Below are 18,708 nucleotides of genomic sequence, written 5' to 3'. Positions count from 1 at the left end.
CTTAGGTTAATCTAATGTAGCCTAACCTAGCCTAACCTAACCTAGCGCAGCCTAACCTAACCTAGCCTACCATAACCAAACAACCTAACCTAACCTAGCCTAACCTAATCGAACCTAGCCTAACCTAACCTAACTTAAACCAACCTAACCTACAAACCTCACCTAGCCAAACCTAACCTAGCCTAACCTAGCCTAACCTAACCTAGCCTAACCTAACCTAGCCTAGCCTAACCTAACATAGCCTAACCTAACCTAACAACCTAACCTAAGCTAACCTAACCTAGCCTAACTTAACTGAACCTAGCCTAACCTAACCTAAACTAACCTAACCTAGAAACCACACCTAACCTAACCTAACCTGGAAATCTCACCTAGCCTAACCTAACCAAACCTAGCCTAGCCTAACCTAACCTAGCCTAACCTAGCCTAGCCTAACCTAACCTATTGTAACCTAACCTAGCCTAGCCTAACCTAACATAGGCTAACCTAGCCAATCCTAGCCTAACCTAACTTAACCTAGCCTAACCTAACCTAGCCTAGCCTAAACTAACCTGGAAACCTCACCTAACCTAACCTAACCTAGCCTAACCTAATCTAACTTTGCCTAGCCTAGCCTAACCTAACCTAACTTAGTCTAGCCTAACCTAACCTAAATTAACCTATCCTGAAAACCTTACCTAGCCTAACCTAACCTAAACTACCCTAACCTGGTCTAACGTAACCTGACCTAACCTAAACTAAACTAACCTAACCTAACCTAGCCTGGCCTAACCTAACCTGACCTAACATAAGCTAAACTAACCTGGAAACCTCACCTAGCCTAACCTAACATAGTAACCTCACCTAGCCTAACCTATCCTAACCTAAACTAACCTAACATAGAAGCCTCACCTAGCCTAACAAAACCTAACCTAAACTAACCTAACATGGAAACCTCAATTAGCCTAACCTAACATAGTAACCTTACCTAACCTAACCTATCCTAACCTAAACTAACCTAACATAGAAGCCTCACCTAGCCTAACAAAACCTAACCTAAACTAACCTAACATAGAAATCTCAATTAGCCTGACCTAACATAGTAACCTCATCTGGCATAACCTAACTTAAACTAACCTAACATAGATACCGCACTTAACCTAACCTATACTAACCAAACATAGAAGCCTCACCTAGCCTAACCTATCCTAACCTAAACTAACCTAACATAGAAATCTCAATTAGCCTGACCTAACATAGTAACCTCATCTGGCATAACCTAACTTAAACTAACCTAACATAGATACCGCACTTAACCTAACCTATACTAACCAAACATAGAAGCCTCACCTAGCCTAACCTATCCTAACCTAAACTAACCTAACATAGAAACCTCGCCTAGCCTAACATAACCTAACCTAAACTAGCCTAACATAATAACCTCATTAGCCTAACCTAATGTAGTAACCTCATCTAGCCTAACCTAACATAAATTAACCTAACATAGAAACCTCACTTAGCCTAAACAAACCTAACCTAACCTAACATAGAAACCTCACTTAGCCTAACCTATTCTAACCTAAACTAACCTAACATAATATTACAACCCAGGAGTCCCAAAGGCCTGTTATCCTGGGTGTAAAGGGAGCAAAATAAACACAGCAGAAAAACTTTTGACTTGTATTATCCTTCACTAATTTAGAGCAGAAGTATGTACACTATATACACTATGTACAACCATAGGTATTAGTGCACTCCACGGTAAGCAAGGCAGAATAAAAGGCACTAGAAAGCAGACCGTGCTTCAACCAGCTCTAGAATGGGAATGACAAGGGCAGACAGGTGAGTGGTACCCACAACACCTCTGCGATTGCCAAAACCATCTTCTCAATGGCTGGAATCTGGGTAGTGATTGAACAACGGGGCCCCATCATCAACCCTTAGTACCTGGTTCGCTGGTTAGGGGAGATAGCCTTTCAATGAGGGTGTGTACATGCGCCGAATAAAGGTTACATACTCTTTGCATGCCACACCCCCACCCAGAGAGGGCTCAGGATTACGCTCCCACCTCCCAGTGGTAACCGTGCCGCCATGACACCAAATAATGGGACCGCCTTTCCTCTGAACCATCCAACTCTTAGAGCTCAACTTTATTCACGACAAAAAGCCAAACCCTAAACTCAGAGCGAGACAGCAGACAGTCAGGCTAGTGTAGGTCCAAAGTGCGGGAGGACGGTATCCTGCACTCCCTCACTAAAAAAAAAAAAACCCACACCAGTGGATAAAAAAAAAACTTGAAAGGGGTTACCACAGGTCCCGAACATCCTAGCCTAATATATAATTATAATTATGAGTTTTAGACTCTTGATGCAGAGTCTGCCAACTTATTTTCCTTGCCGGCGATGTGTAATACTCTGAAAGAATAGGGTTGCAGTCGTAGACTCCAAAGCCAGTACCAGCGCAAGGGCTTCTTTTTCTATAGTAGAGTATGCCCTCTGGTGCGGCTGGAACTTTACTGATTTGTAATAGTACTGCCCCATCCCCAGACTCACAGGCATCAACCTGTAATGAGAAAGGTTTGGAGAAGTCTGGAGACAAAAGAATGGGTGCAGCACACAATAATCTTTTTGCTTCATTAAAAGCATTTTGGCATTCTGGGGTCCAAGTAAAGGGAACTTTGTGACTAGTAAAAGAGGTAAGAGGCGCTACAATATCTGAAATTTTTTTCCAGAATCTTCCGTAAAATCCTGTCATGCCTAGGAAACGTTGAAGAGATTTCCTATCATGTGAAACTGGATAATCTTTAATGGCAAGAACTTTAGCAAATTTAGGAGCAACTTTGCCACTACCTACTTCATGGCCTAGAAAAGTAACAGTGGCCTGGCCAAATGAAGACTTAGGTAAATTAACAGTTAAATGGGAACTCTGAAAGGTCTTAAAGAGAGCCTTTAGTCTAAATAGGTGTTGATCCCAAGTATCAGACACCACTACAATATAATCCAGGTACGCTACCGTGCCTTCGAGTCCTTTAATAGCCTGATGGATAAGTGTCTGGAATGAAAAGTGGGAATTTTTCATAACATAAGAACATAAGAAAGAAGAAACACTGCAACAAGCCTACTGACGCATGCGGAGCAGGTCCATGCCCCCCCCCCCCCACCGGATTAGCCCAATGACCCACCCAGTCTGGATACTTCCAATCAAGGAAGGAGCACGGCACCAGACCCAGCAGCATAGGCTAGTCAGGTCCAACTCACACCCACCCAAACCAACTCATGTATTTATCTAACCTATTTTTAAAACTACACAACGTTTTAGCCTGAATAACTGTACTCGGGAGTTTGTTCCACTCATCCACAACTCTATTACCAAAGCAGTGCTTTCCTATATCCTTCCTAAATCTGAATTTTTTCAACTTAAAACCATTGCTGCGAGTCTTGTCTTGGCTGGAAATTTTCAGCACGCTATTTACATCCCCTTTATTTATTCCTGTTATCCATTTATACACCTCGATCATATCCCCTCTAATTCTACGTCTTTCGAGAGAGTGCAGATTCCGGGCCCGCAGTCTATCCTCATAGGGAAGATTTCTGATACATGCGGTCAACTTTGTCATCCTCCTCTGTACGTTTTCCAGCGCATTTATATCCATTCTGTAATACGGTGACCAGAACTGAGCAGCATCATCTAAATGAGGCATAACCAAAGATACATAGAGTAGAAGACAACCTGAGGACTTCTATTATTTATACTTCTAGATATGAAGCCAAGGATTCTGTTAGCTTTATTGCGAACACTAATGCACTGTTGTCTTGGGTTTAGATTACTGCTAACCAGAAGTCCTAAATCTTTTTCGCAGTCAGTAGTACTATGATCTACATTATTTAGTTTTATGTGGCATGGTTATTTTAGAGAGGGTGTGGTAGGTAAGTTTGGGGTGCCAGGTGTAAATGATAATGGGAGCCCTTTGATTGAACTTTGTATAGAAAGGGGTTTAGTTATAGGTAATACATATTTTAAGGAAAAGAGGATAAACAAGTATACAAGATATGATGTAGGGCGAAATGACAGTAGTTTGTTGGATTATGTATTGGTAGATAAAAGACTGAACAATAAAATGGAATAAAATACCGACAGGTTGTTAGGTAAGACACATATGCAACTGTTAGGTATCATTATTTCGAAACGTTTCGCCTACACAGTAGGCTTCTTCAGTCGAGTACAGAAAAATTGATAGAAGCAGAGGAGACTTGAAGACGATGTAATCAGTCCATCATCCTTGAAGTTTTGAGGTGGTCAGTCCCTCAGTCTGGAGAAGAGTATTGTTTCAGACTATGGAACAATACTCTTATCCAGACTGAGGGACTGACCACCTCAAAACTTTAAAGGTGATGGACTGATTACATCGTCTTCAAGTCTCCTCTGCTTCTATCAACTTTTCTGTACTCGACTGAAGAAGCCTACTGTGTAGGCGAAACGTTACGAAATAAAGATACCTAACTGTTGCATTTGTGTCTTACCTAACAGATAAAAGACTGTTGCGTAGACTTCAGGATGTCCATGTTTATAGAGGGGCCACAGATATATCAGATCACTTTTTAGTTGTAGCTCCACTGAGAGTAAAAGGTAGATGGGATACAAGGAGAATAGAAGCATCATGTAAGAGAGGTGAAGGTTTATAAACTAAAAGAGGAGGCAGTTAGGGTTAAGATATAAACAACTATTGGAGAATAGATGAGCTAATGAGAGCATAGGCTATGGGGTCGAAGATATATGGGGTAGGTTTAAAAATGTAGTGTTAGAGTGTTCAGCAGAAGTTTGTGGTTACAGGAAAGTGGGTGCGGGAGGGAAGAGGAGCGATTGGTGGAATGATGATGTAAAGAGAGAAGTAAGGGAGGAAAAGTTAGCATATTAGAAGTTTTTACAAAGTAGAAGTGATGCAAGGAAGAAAGAGTATATGGAGAAAAAGGGAGAGGTTAAGTGAGTGGTGAAGCAATGTAAAAAGGGAGCAAATGAGAGAGTGGGTGAGATGTTGTCAACAAATTTTGTTGAAAATAAGAAAAAGTTTTGGAGTGAGATTAACAAGTTATGGAAGCCTTGAGAACAAATGGATTTGTCAGTTAAAAATGGGAGAGGAGAGTTGTTAAATGGATAGTTAGAGGTATTTGGAAGATGGAGGGAATATTTTGAGGAATTGTTAATTAAATGTTGATGAAGACAGGGAAGCTGTGATTTCGTGTATAGGGCAAGGAGGAATAACATCTTGTAGGAGTGAGGAAGAGCCAGTTGTGAGTGTGGGGGAAGTTCGTGAGGCAGTAGGTAAAATGAAAGGGGGTAAGGCAGCCGGGATTGATGGGATAAAGATAGAAATGTTAAAAGCAGGTGGGGATATAATTTTGGAGTGGTTTGTGCTATTATTTAATAAATGTATGGAAGAGGGTAAGGTACCTAGGGATTGGCAGAGAGCATGCATAGTTCCTTTGTACAAAGGCAAAGGGGACAAAAGAGAGTGCAAAAATTATAGGGGGATAAGTCTGTTGAGTATACTGGGTAAAGTGTATGGTAGAGTTATTATTGAAAGAATTAAGATTAAGACGGATAATATGATAGCAGACGAACAAGGAGGCTTTAGGAAAGGTAGGGGGTGTGTGGACCAGGTGTTTACAGTGAAACAAATAAGAGAACAGTATTTAGATAAGGCTAAAGAGGTTTTTGTGGCATTTATGGATTTGGAAAAGGTGTATGACAGGGTGGATAGGGGGGCAATGTGGCAGATGTTGCAGGTGTATGGTATAGGAGGTAGGTTACTGAAAGCAGTGAAGAGTTTTTACGAGGATAGTGAGGCTCAAGTTAGAGTATGTAGGAAAGAGAGAGATTATTTCCCAGTAAAAGTAGGCCTTAGACAAGGATGTGTGATGTCACCTTGGTTGTTCAATATATTTGTAGATGGGGTTGTAAGAGAAGTAAATTCAAGGGTCTTGGCAAGAGGTGTTGAGCTAAAAGATAAAGAATCACACTCAAATTGGGAGTTGCCGCAGTTGTTTTTTGCTGATGACACTGTGCTCTTTGGAGATTCTAAAGAGAAGTTGCAGCGGTTGGTGGATGTAAGGTATGTAAAAGAAGAAAATTAAAAGTGAATACAGGAAAGAGTAAAGGTATGAGGATAACAAAAAGAATAGGTGATGAAAGATTCTATATCAGATTGGAGGGAGAGAGTATGGAGGAGGTGAATGTATTCCCATATTTGGGAGTGGACGTGTCAGCAGATGGGTCTATGAAAGATTAGGTGATTCATAGAATTGATGAGGGGAAAAGGGTGAGCGGTGCACTTAGGAGTCTGTGGAGACAAAGAACTTTGTCCTTGGAAGCAAAGAGGCGAATGTATGAGAGTATAGTTTTACCAATGCTCTTATATGGGTGTGAAGCATGGGTGATGAATGTTGCAGTGAGGAGGAGGCTGGAGGCAGTGGAGATGTCATGTCTGAGGGCTATGTGTGGTCTGAATATAATGCAGAGAATTCGTAGTTTGGAAGTTAGGAGGAGGTGCGGGATTACCAAAACTGTTGTCCAGAGGGCTGAGGAAGGGTTGTTGAGTTGGTTCGGACATGTAGAGAGAATGGAGCGAAACAGAATGACTTCAAGAATGTATCAGTCTGTAGTGGAAGGAAGGCGGGGTAGGGGTCGGCCTAGGAAAGGTTGGAGGGAGGGGGTAAAGGAGGTTTTGTGTGCGAGGGGCTTGGACTTCCAGCAGGCATGCGTGAGCGTGTTTGATAGGAGTCAATGGAGACAAATGGTTTTTAATACTTGATGTGCTGTTGGAGTGTGAGCAAAGTAACATTTATGAAGGGGTTCAGGGAAACCGGCAGACCGGACTTGAGTCCTGGAGATGGGAAGTACAGTGCCTGCACTCTGAAGGAGTGGTGTTAATGTTGCAGTTTTATAACTGTAGTGTAAAGCACCCCTCTGGCAAGACAGTGGTGAAATGAATGATGGTGATTTTTTTTCTTTTTCGGGCCACCCTGCCTTGGTGGGAATCGGCCAGTGTGTTAATAAATAAAATAATAATGTGGCATGGTTATTTTCCTGTCCAACATTTAGAACTTTGCATGTGTCTATATTAAACTGCATCTGCCACTTCTCCGACCATTGCATTAGTCTATTCAAATTATCCTGGAGTGCTCTAGTGTCCTCATTAGAATGAATTTGACGGCCTATTTTGGTTTCATCAGCAAATTTGCTCATGTCGCTATTTATTCCCTCAATTATGTCGCTTATGTAAACTGTGAACAACAACGAGCCCAACACTGACCCCTGTGGAACACCGCTTGTGACGTGCCCCCATTCTGATTTCTCCCCATTTATGCAAACTCTCTGCTGCCTATTTGTCAACCATGCCTCTACCCAGGAAAAAAAATCTCCTCCTATTCCTTGTGCCTTAAGTTTCCTCTATAGCCTCTGATGTGGAACTCTATCGAAAGCCTTAGTGAAGTCCATATACACAATATCGTATTCATTACCATGATCTACCTCCTCAAACACCTTAGTGAAAAATGTTAGTAGATTTGTAAGACGGGAACGCCCCTTTGTAAAACCATGTTGAGAGATTCATTAATCAATCTGTGCCTATCAAGATGGCTACGAATTGCTTCGGCAATTATTGATTTCATAAATTTTCCCACTTTGGAGGTAAGGCTTATTGGTCTATAGCTTGAAGCCAGGGACCTGTCACCTGCCTTGTAAATAGGTATTACATTTGCCATTTTCCACTTGTCTGGGACTATGCCAGTTTGTAGTGATATGTTAAAAAGATTAGCCGTAGGCATAATGAGTTCCTCTTTACATTCCTTTAACACCCTTGCAAACAGTTCAACAGGGCCTGGGGATTTGTTAGGTTTTAGTTTCTCTATTTGTCTGAGGACCATGTCACTAGTTACTGCAATCGTGCATAGTTTATTATCGTCCTGTACTACATAATCAATTATTTCAGGAATATGGCTAGTATTTTCCTGGGTGAAAACTGAGAGGAAGTAGGTATTGAGAATTTCACACACACATCCTTATCACTGTCAGTGATCTGACCTGAGTTACTCTTAAGTGGGCCAATCTTGTCCCTAATCTTACTAATGTATACCTAAAAGAACCCTTTTGGGTTAGTCTTTGAATCCCTTGCGACCTTAGCCTCATAATCCCTTTTTGCTTATCTTATTCCTTTCTTTATTTCTCTCTATAATTGAATATATTGATTTCTTAACTGCCCATCCCCTCTTTTGATAAGCCTATATGTGCCTCTCTTTTGACCAATGAGATGTTTTAATCTATTGTTCATCCATTTGGGATCATTTTTGTTAGATCTAATTTCCCTACTCGGAACAAAAGTTGTCTGGGCAGCTAGAACTATGCTCTGAAAAACGTCATACTGGCAACCAGGATCACCTACCTGACCCATAGTCAGGACATCCCAATTTAGCCCACCCAAGTAATTTTTCAGTCCTATGAAGTCGGCCAAGCGAAAATCTGGGACAGAGATTTGATTGCAGTTATCTGGGTAATTCCATGATATATTGAAACTAAGTGATTTGTGATCACTTTCCCCAAGCTCATCATTAACCTCAAGATTATTAATTAGTGACTCTTCGATGGCAAGAACCAAGTCAAGCAGATTGTTTCCTCTAGTTCAGTGGTTCCCAAACGTTTTCAGCTTGTTACCCAATTTAACATGCCACATAAAGCATATTTCCCCTTTCACAAAATGTTGTTATTATTGATATATATGGCTAAACGTGAACGTATACAGCCTCGCATACTCTGCTAATCCTAGCAAAACCATTGAAAACGTAAGAACCACACATACATTATATATAAAATTAATAATAGCTACAAATTCACAGTAACAGTGGGTAAATACTAACTATATACTGCACAGGGCAGTACACATACATACCAGCTTATGTCTACCTCGGCTGATGCTCACAGATAAACTGACAGTGTGAAATAGAGGCAGCCTCAGGAAGTGAGTGACGCGTACTGGACAGGTCGATCTGGGCTACTGAGTGACTTGTCCTGAAGCATACTTGTCAAAATACTTTTGGGTTTCCACACACTTAGCTATATATTTCTTCTTTTCTAATACTGTATATTAGTTTTTGATGTTTATTGTTATTTGGTTTAACTTTATTACTTACTTATAATAGGTTTACTTTACAACTTTATATACTAAGACAAAGTTAACAATAATCCTCATACCGGGTACCGCATTGTTTTCTTGATTTTCAGAATTCATAACTTTTTTTCTGTCACCCCTCCATTACCCCCCAAAAATGGTTAAATTACCCCCAGGGGGTAATTTACCCCCAGTTTGGGAACCACTGCTCTAGTTGGTTCTGTCACAACCTGTTCTAAAGCGCAGTCCTGAACCGCATCAAAAAAGTCACTAGACTCAAGATTTCCTGTCATATTATTCCAATCAATTTGTCTAAAGTTAAAATCTCCCATTATCACAACATTTTCATATCTAGATGCCTTATGAATTTCGTCCCATAACAGCTTACTGCACTCCCTATCAAGGTTTGGGGACCTATAAATCACACTCAAAATTAATTCGTCAAGTCCCTCGAGAAACTGTAGCCAAACATTCTCTGTCCAATGTTTCTAATCTTATATCATGTCTAAGACAACAATTTAAATTTTCTCTGATTTACATCGCCACTCCACCACCCTTCCTGTTGACCATATCAGTGTGGAATAGATTATAACCCTGTAAGATGCATTCAGAAGGCATTTCTCTATCTTTCAGGTTGAACCAGGTCTCTGTTATACCAATAATATCTATATTACCTACACTTGCAAGTAATCTTAGCTCATCTGTCTTATTTCTTAGACTCCTACTATTTGTTTAGTAAACCTTAAGGGAGCTAGTTACTCGTTGCCCTCTACAATCTCTCGTTGTTTGTTGATAAATTGATTTGCCATTACTAGCAACTGCATTTTAAATATTGTCTTTTAAACATATCTCTGAGGTATTCCGGTAATAGCTGCTGTTTTTAACCCTAATACTACAGCCTGATTGTTTCCCTCAAACACCCATACCTCTATAATCTATCAGTTTAAATTCCTAGACAAGTCATCAATTACCCTCTCAATTGAACTGGCTAATGCAACCACTCCAGCCCCAGAGAGATAAACCACCTTGCATACATATCACGTTTGCCAAAGAATAGGTCCCAGTTATCAATGAATGGGATTGCAAGTTCCTTGCAGTACCTGTCTAGCCAGCAATTTATACCAATTGCCCTAGACATCCATTCATTGCCCACTCCCTTTCTAGGCAAGATGCTACATATGACTGGGATCCCTCCCTTAGACCTAACTACTTCTATGGCTGACCTGTACTTATCCAGCAGCTCCTCTCTCCTGCCCTTCCCAATGTCATTACCCCCAACACTAAGACAGATAATGGACTTGTTCCCATTACCTCCCATAATATTATCCAACTTGCTGACTATATCACCAACACCAGCTCCAGGAAGGCACACTCTCTGTTTGATCTTTCTGTCTCTGTTACAAAATACACAGTCCATATATCTTACCTGAGAATCTCCTATTAAAATATTCTTTCCTTGATTAGCAGGGGAATCAGTGGTACCTTCAACCTCACTAACCACTGAAGTACACTTGTCTTGGAAAACAGAGAATCGATTTCCTACTTTCACATCTTCTCTATTAACTCTCCTCATCTTCCTGAACTCTCATTTGTTCTTAGTGTGCTTCTCGTGTTTTCCTGGGCCACACATGGGTCTGATAGGGCCTTCACATATGGCATAGTTCCTTTTCTCCCTACAATCCCCTTGTACATGAATAATATAGAAGTTCCTGATGCCATGTCTGTACTGTCAATTGACTCTTTAATCTGTCTCAGTTTTTAGCTCCTCTTCTAAGCACTGTATCTTAGCTTCTGCTGTTAAGACTTGTAGCCCCAGCTTCCTGCTCTCTTCAGCTATCCTCTCCATTTTCTTGCCAAGCTCTTCTAGCTTCATTCCCCACTCTTCCTTATTTTGAGCTCTAACTCCCAGTCTTCCCTCCCAGGTCATCCACCTGACCCCTGGTTCTCCGCCCTCTTGGATGGCCCCTTTATTTTTTACCACAGGAAGAAGCTTATGTATTTACAGTGTGTGTGCGTACTCACCTAGTTGAGGTTTCAGGGGTCGAGTCCTAGCTCCTGGCCCCGCCTCTTCAGTGGTCACTACTAGGTCACTCTCCCTGAACCGTGAGCTTTATCATAACTCTGCTTAAAGCTATGAATGGATCCTGCCTCCACTACATCGCTTCCCAAACTATTCCACTTCCTGACTACTCTGTGGCTAAAGAAAAACTTCCTAACATGTGTGTATGTGTGTGTGTGTGTACTAACCTAATTGTGGTGGCAGTGGTCGACTCTCAGCTCCTGTGTGGGGAGAGAGAAGGGGGAAAGGGAGGGAGAGAGAGGGAGAGAAGGGGGAGAGAAGGAGGGGAGAGAGAGAGAGGGAGAGAGGAGAGAGAGAGAGAGGGGAGAGAGAGATAGAGAGATAGAGTGGAAGGTAGGAGTGTAAGAGGGAAGGGTAATATGGGTATGGGATTGAGAGAGAGATAGAGAGGGAGGATGTGTCAGGTCAGCTTTCAGGAAGGTGTGAAACCCTGTGCATATGTGTATGAGTGTGCATGCACTTCTAGGTTTATGTGTGCCCAGAAACAATCCTCCTCACTTCTATGTATCAATAATACTAATAAAATACCACTAATAATACAGGTAATTCTAATGATTATAATGCTAATGATGCTAATACTAATACTCAGCTTCTACAGGTGCTTGAACACTTGTGCATGTGTGTGTACTCACCTAGTTGTACTCACCTAGTTGTACTCACCTAGTTGTACTCACCTAGTTGAGGTTGCAGGGATCGAGTCCTAGCTCCTAGCCCTACCTCTTCACTGGTCGCTACTAGGTCACTCTCCCTGAACCGTGAGCTTTATCATACCTCTGCTTAAAGCTATGTATGGATCCTGCCTCCACTACATCGCTTCCCAAACTATTCCACTTACTGACTACTCTGTGGTTGAAGAAATACTTTGCACTTCCCCAATCTTCATGACTTTGCATTTGGCAGGGATAAATTCAAGGAGCCAGTAGCTGTCCAGGTCTCTTTGTAGTCCTGCCTGATACTCATCCGATTTGATTATTCTCATTAACTTCACATCATCTGCAAACAAGGACACTTCTGAGTCAATCCCTTCTCTTATGTCGTTCACATATACCAAGAACAGCACAGGTCCTAGGACTGACCCCTGTGGAACCCCGCTTGTCACAGGCGCCCACTCTGATACCTCGTCGCGTACCATGACTCGTTGTTGCCTCCCTGTCAGATATTCTCTGATCCATTGCAGTGCCTTTCCTGTTATGTGTGCCTGATCCTCTAGCTTTTGCAGTAACCTCTTGTGAGGAACTGTGTCGAAGGCATTCTTGCAGTCCAAAAATATGCAGTCGATCCACCCCTCTCTCTCTTGTCTTACTTCTGTCACCTTGTCATAAAACTCTAGTAGGTTTGTGACACAGGATTTTCCTTCCTTGAAACCGTGCTGGTTGTCAATTATACACTTTTTTTCTTTCCAGGTGCCCCACCACTCTCCTTCTGATGATCTTCTCCATGACCTTGCATACTATACACGTTAGTGATACAGGTCTGTAGTTTAGTGCCTCATGTCTGTCTCCCTTTTTAAAAATTGGGACTACATTTGCCATTTTCCATACCTCAAGGAGTTGCCCTTGGCTTGGTTACATGTACCTCATCCAGCACTTGCTGGTGTGCCCCCCTGTTCTGATTTCCGGGAGTCCAATTGGTTTCCACGGTAAATACCTCTTTAAATCTTGTGTTGAGCTCCTGACGTACCTCTTGGTCGTTTCTTGTGAATTCCCCATCACCCTTCCTCAGTCTGATTACCTGGTCCTTGACTATTGTTTTCCTCCTGATGTGGCTGTACAACAGCTTCAGGTCAGTCTTTACTTTTGATGCTATGTCATTTTCATATTGTCTCTGAGCCTCCCTTCTTATCTGTGCATATTCGTTTCTGGCTCTTCGGCTGATTTCTTTATTTTCGTGAGTTCTCTGTCTTCTGTACATTTTCCATTCTCTAGTACACCTAGTTTTTGTCTCCCTACACCTTTGGGTGAACCAAGGACTCGTTCTGTTCTTCCCATTATTTCTGTTTCCCTTGGGAACAAACCTCTCCTCTGCCTCCTTGCATTTTGTTCCTACATAGTCCATCATTTCTTGTACTGGTTTTCCTGTCAGTTCCCTCTCCCACTGAATGTCTTGAAGGAAGTTCCTCATGCCTGAGTAGTTCCCCCTTTTGTAGTTTGGGTTTTCCCAGCCTATTCCTGCTACTCTCTCCACTTGGAGCTCAACTATGTAGTCGAAGCACAGAACCACATGATCACTAGCTCCCAGGGGCCTTTCATACATGATACCCTCGATGTCAGAACTACTCATGGTGAATACAAGGTCAAGCCTTGCTGGTTCATCCTCTCCTCTCTCTCTGCTAGTGTCTCTAACATGTTAATGCATGAGGTTTTCCAGTACCACATCCATCATCTTGGCTCTCCATGTTTTGGGACCCCATGGGGCTCCAGGTTTTCCCCAGTCAATCTCCTTGTGACTGAAATCACCCATAACTAGTAACTTTGTTTCCCCCTTGTGTGCTTTCCTGGCCACCTCGGCTAGTGTGTTGATCATTGCTCTGTTGCTCTCATCGTATTCTTATCTTGGCCTCCTGCAGTTCTGTGGTGGGTTGTACATTACTGCAATTATCACGTTATGTCCCTCAGACTGAATTGTTCCTACTAAGTAGTCCCTTTCGCCCGTGCCATCCATTCCTTCCATTTTCTCAAAACCCCACTGGTTTTTAATGAGCAGTGCAACTCCTCCTCCCCCCTTCTCCCTCTGTCTTTTCTGAGGATTTGATATCCGGATGGAAAGATTGAATCTGTTATTATTCTGGTGAGTTTTATTTCTGTGAGTGCTATTATATCTGGGGATGTCTCTTTGATTCTTTCGTGCCACTCCTCATAATTGTTTGTTATTCCATCTGCATTTGTATACCACATCTTCAACTTCTTTTCTAAGACTGTGGTCTGGGAGGTAAATTGGGGTTGGGGAAGTGGGAGACCTGGTAAGGAACTATGGGTTGTTGCTGTGGGGGTGGAGTTTGTAATGTAGTGGGTGGGGACATTGGACGTTGCATGGGTGTTTTGATTTAGAGTGTTTGGTTGCACTGGCGTTGACCTGGTTGGGAGGGATCTATAGGAAGTTGTGAGGGAGGCTCTGATAGAGCTTCTCCATGCAGTTGTGCCCCTTCTTTCCCTACAGTCCCCTTATTTGTGGCTGAGGTAGCAGTCTCTGTTGTCAATCCCAAAATGTTCTTTAGTTCTTTAGGCTGTTTCAGATTTTTCAGTTCCTCTTCTGAACTCTGTATCCTAGCCTCTGCTGCTTTGACATGCACCTCCCACTTCCTGCTTTCCATATCTATCCTCTCTTCCATTCTCATGTTAAGTTCTTCTAGTTTCTTTTCCCGTTCATGTTCCCTTTTTATGAGCTCTGCTACCCAATCTTCCTTTGCAGTTTCCCCCTTCTGTCCCTTGGTTTTTCTTGTTGCTCTCTGGCAACCCATTTCTGCTTTATCCTGATTGCCTCAGAGTGGGAAACCTATGTAGTTCTGTATGTTAGGTTAGTAGTGTGTATGTCGGAGTGTGGGGGGGAGGTAGTGGAGGAACTGTGGCCATGTGGGAGAGGAGTGGAGAGGGGTGGGGAGGGGGAGGGTGAACGGGGGAGGGGAGGGTGAACGAGGGAGGGGAGGGATCAGGGGAAGTAGTGAGATGTCGGTGGTGAGGGGGGGGAGTGAATGTGTGAGTCTGGATATGTGTGAGTGTGTGTGTATGTGTGTGTGTGTGTGTGTGTGTGTGTGTGTGTGTGTGTGTGTGTGTGTGTGTGTGTGTGTGTGTGTGTGTAATTTTGTGCGTTGTAATGTAGAGTCTCAGTGGTCCTTGGCTGCCCACAACTTCTTGTGACCTGACCCCCAACCTCCTGGGACTTGACCGGCACGTACTTACAGTGTGTGTGTGTGTGTCTATGTGTATGTGTGTGTGTGTATGTGTGTGTGTGAGTGTGTGTATGTATATGTGTGTGTGTGTGTGTGTGTGTGTGTGTGTGTGTGTGTGTGTTTGTGTATGTGTCTGTACTCACCTATTTGTACTCACCTATTTGTGGTTGTAAGGGTCGAGTCCTAGCTCCTGGCCCCGCCTCTTCACCGGTTGCTACTAGGCCCTCTCTCTCCCCGCTCCATGAGCTTTATCAAACCTCGTCTTAAAACTGTGTATGGTTCCTGCCTCCACTACGTCATTTTCTAGACTATTCCACTGCCTGACAACTCTATGACTGAAGAAATACTTCCTACTATCTCTCTGACTCATTTGTGTCTTCAACTTCCAATTGTGGCCTCTTGTTTCTGTGTCCCCTCCCTGGAACATCCTGTCTTTGTCCACCTTGTCTATTCCATGCAGTATTTTATATGTCGTTATCATGTCTCCCCTGACCCTCCTGTCCTCCAGTGTCGTCAGGCCGATTTCCCTTAATCTTTCTTCATAGGACATTCCCCTTAGCTCTGGAACTAACCTTGTCACAAACCTTTGTACATTCTCTAGTTTCTTGACGTGCTTTATCAAGTGCGGGTTCCAAACAGGTGCTGCTTACTCCAGTATGGGCCTGACATACACGGTGTACAGTGTCTTGAATGATTCCTTACTAAGGTATCGCAATGCTGTGCTCAGGTTTGCCAGGCGCCCATATGCTGCAGCAGTTATCTGATTGATGTGTGCTTCCGGAGACATGCTCGGTGTTATACTCACCCCAAGATCTTTCTCCTTGAGTGAGGTTTGCAGTCTTTGGCCACCTAGCCTATACTCTGTCTGTGGTCTTCTGTGCCCTTCCCCTATCTTCATGACTTTGCATTTGGCAGGATTAAATTCGAGAAGCCATTTGCTGGACCAGGTGTCCAGTCTGTCCAGGTCTCTTTGAAGTCCTGCCTGGTCCTCATCAGATTTAATTCTCCTCATTAACTTCACATCATCTGCAAACAGGGACACTTCTGAGTCTAACCCTTCCGTCATGTCGTTCACATATACCAAAAATAGCACTGGTCCTAGGACCGACCCCTGTGGGACCCCGCTCGTCACCGGTGCCCACTGTGATACATCATTACGTACCATGACTCGTTGTTGCCTCACCTGTCAGGTATTCTCTGATCCATTGCAGTGCCCTTCCTGTTATATGCGCCTGATGCTCTAGCTTCTGCACTAATCTCTTGTGAGGAACTGTATCAAAGGCCTTCTTGCAGTCCAAGAAGATGCAATCAACCCACCCCTCTCTCTCGTGTCTTACTTCTGTTATTTTATCATAAAACTCCAGAAGGTGTGTGACACAGGATTTGCCTTCCGTGAATCCGTGCTGGTTGGCATTTATACTCCTGTTCCGTTCCAGGTGCTCCACCACTCTCCTCCTGATAATCTTCTCCATAATTTTGCATACTATACACGTCAATGACACAGGTCTATAGTTTAGTGCCTCTTTTCTGTCTCCTTTTTTAAAAATGGGAACTACATTTGCCATCTTCCATACCTCAGGTAGTTGCCCAGTTTCCAGGGATGTGTTGAAGATTGTGGTAAGTGGCACGCACAACATATCTGCTCCCGCTCTAAGGACCCACGGGGAAATGTTGTCCGGTCCCATTGCCTTTGTGTATATGTGTGTGTATGTGTGTGTGTGTGTGTGCGTGTGTGTGTGTGTGTGTGTGTAATTATGTGTCGAATTATGTGTGGGTTTATTATGTGTCTGAAAAGTAGGTGGCTTGTGCTTGGAGTGTAATGTGGATTCTCAGTTGTCGCTTGTGTCCACAACCTCTTGTGACCTGACTCCCACCCTCCTAGACTTATGCTCACCTACTTACAATGTTGCCTATGCTTGACCAGCTTATAGTAAGTTAATCGCCTTGTTCAATGGATTACCATTTGCTATTCCTTATTGAATACTTGAGTGCCTATTCCTTATCGTGCTATGAGAGTTAGACCAATCACATTCATCTTGGCGGTTAATTGGAACCTGGAACCCCACACATGTTTGTGTGTGTGTGTGTGTGTGTGTGTGTGTGTGTGTGTGTGTGTGTGTGTGTGTGTGTGTGTGTGTGTGTGTGTGTGTGTGTGTGTATGTGTGTGTGTGTATGTGTGTGCGTATGTGTGTGCGTGTGTGTGTGTTTGTGTGTGTGTATGTGTATCTGTGTGTGTATGTATGTGTGTGTGTGTGTGTGTGTGTGTGTGTGTGTGTGTGTATGTGTGTGTGTGTGTGTGTGTATATGTGTGTGTGTGTATGTGTGTGCGTATGTGTGTGCGTGTGTGTGTTTGTGTGTGTGTATGTGTATGTGTGTGTGTATGTATGTGTGTGTGTGTGTGTGTGTGTGTGTATGTGTGCGTGTGTGTGTGTACTCACCTAGTTGTACTCACCTAGTTGAGGTTGCGGGGGTCGAGTCCGAGCTCCTGGCCCCGCCTCTTCACTGATCGCTACTAGGTCACTCTACCTGTGCCGTGACCTTTATCATACCTCTGCTTAAAGCTATGTATGGATCCTGCCTCCACTACATCGCTTCCCAAACTTTTCCACTTACTGACTACTCTGTGGCTGAAGAAATACTTCCTAACATCCCTGTGATTCATCTGTGTCTTCAGCTTCCAACTGTGTCCCCTTGTTACTGTGTCCAATCTTTGGAACATCCTGTCTTTGTCCACCTTGTCAATTCCTCTCAGTATTTTGTATGTCGTTATCATGTCCTCCCTATCTCTCCTGTCCTCCAGTGTCGTCAAGTTGATTTCCCTTAACCTCTCCTTGTAGGACATACCTCTTAGCTCTGGGACTAGTCTTGTTGCAAACCTTTGCACTTTCTCTAGTTTCTTTACGTGCTTGGCTAGGTGTTGGTTCCAAACTGGTGCCGCATACTCCAATATGGGCCTAACGTACACGGTGTACAGGGTCCTGAATGATTCCTTATTAAGATGTCGGAATGCTGTTCTGAGGTTTGCTAGGCGCCCATATGCTGCAGCAGTTATTTGGTTGATGTGCGCTTCAGGAGATGTGCCTGGTGTTATACTCACCCCAAGATCTTTTTCCTTGAGTGAGGTTTGTAGTCTCTGGCCCCCTAGACTGTACTCCGTCTGCGGTCTTCTTTGCCCTTCCCCAATCTTCATGACTTTGCACTTGGTGGGATTGAACTCCAGGAGCCAATTGCTGGACCAGGTCTGCAGCCTGTCCAGATCCCTTTGTAGTTCTGCCTGGTCTTCGATCGAGTGAATTCTTCTCATCAACTTCACGTCATCTGCAAACAGGGACACCTCAGAATCTATTCCTTCCGTCAGGTCTTTCACAAATACCAGAAACAGCACTGGTCCTAGGACTGACCCCTGTGGGACCCCGCTGGTCACAGGTGTCCACTCTGACACCGCGTCACGTACCATGACTCGCTGCTGTCTTCCTGACAAGTATTCCCTGATCCATTGTAGTGCCTTCCCTTTTATCCCTGCTTGGTCCTCCAGTTTTTGCACCAATCTCTTGTGTGGAACTGTGTCAAACGTCTTCTTGCAGTCCAAGAAAATGCAATCCA

The sequence above is a fragment of the Cherax quadricarinatus genome, chromosome 10, assembly GCF_038502225.1.
Source record: "Cherax quadricarinatus isolate ZL_2023a chromosome 10, ASM3850222v1, whole genome shotgun sequence".
Classification (NCBI taxonomy): Eukaryota; Metazoa; Arthropoda; class Malacostraca; order Decapoda; family Parastacidae; genus Cherax; species Cherax quadricarinatus.
Note: the sequence above shows the minus strand (reverse complement) of the source record.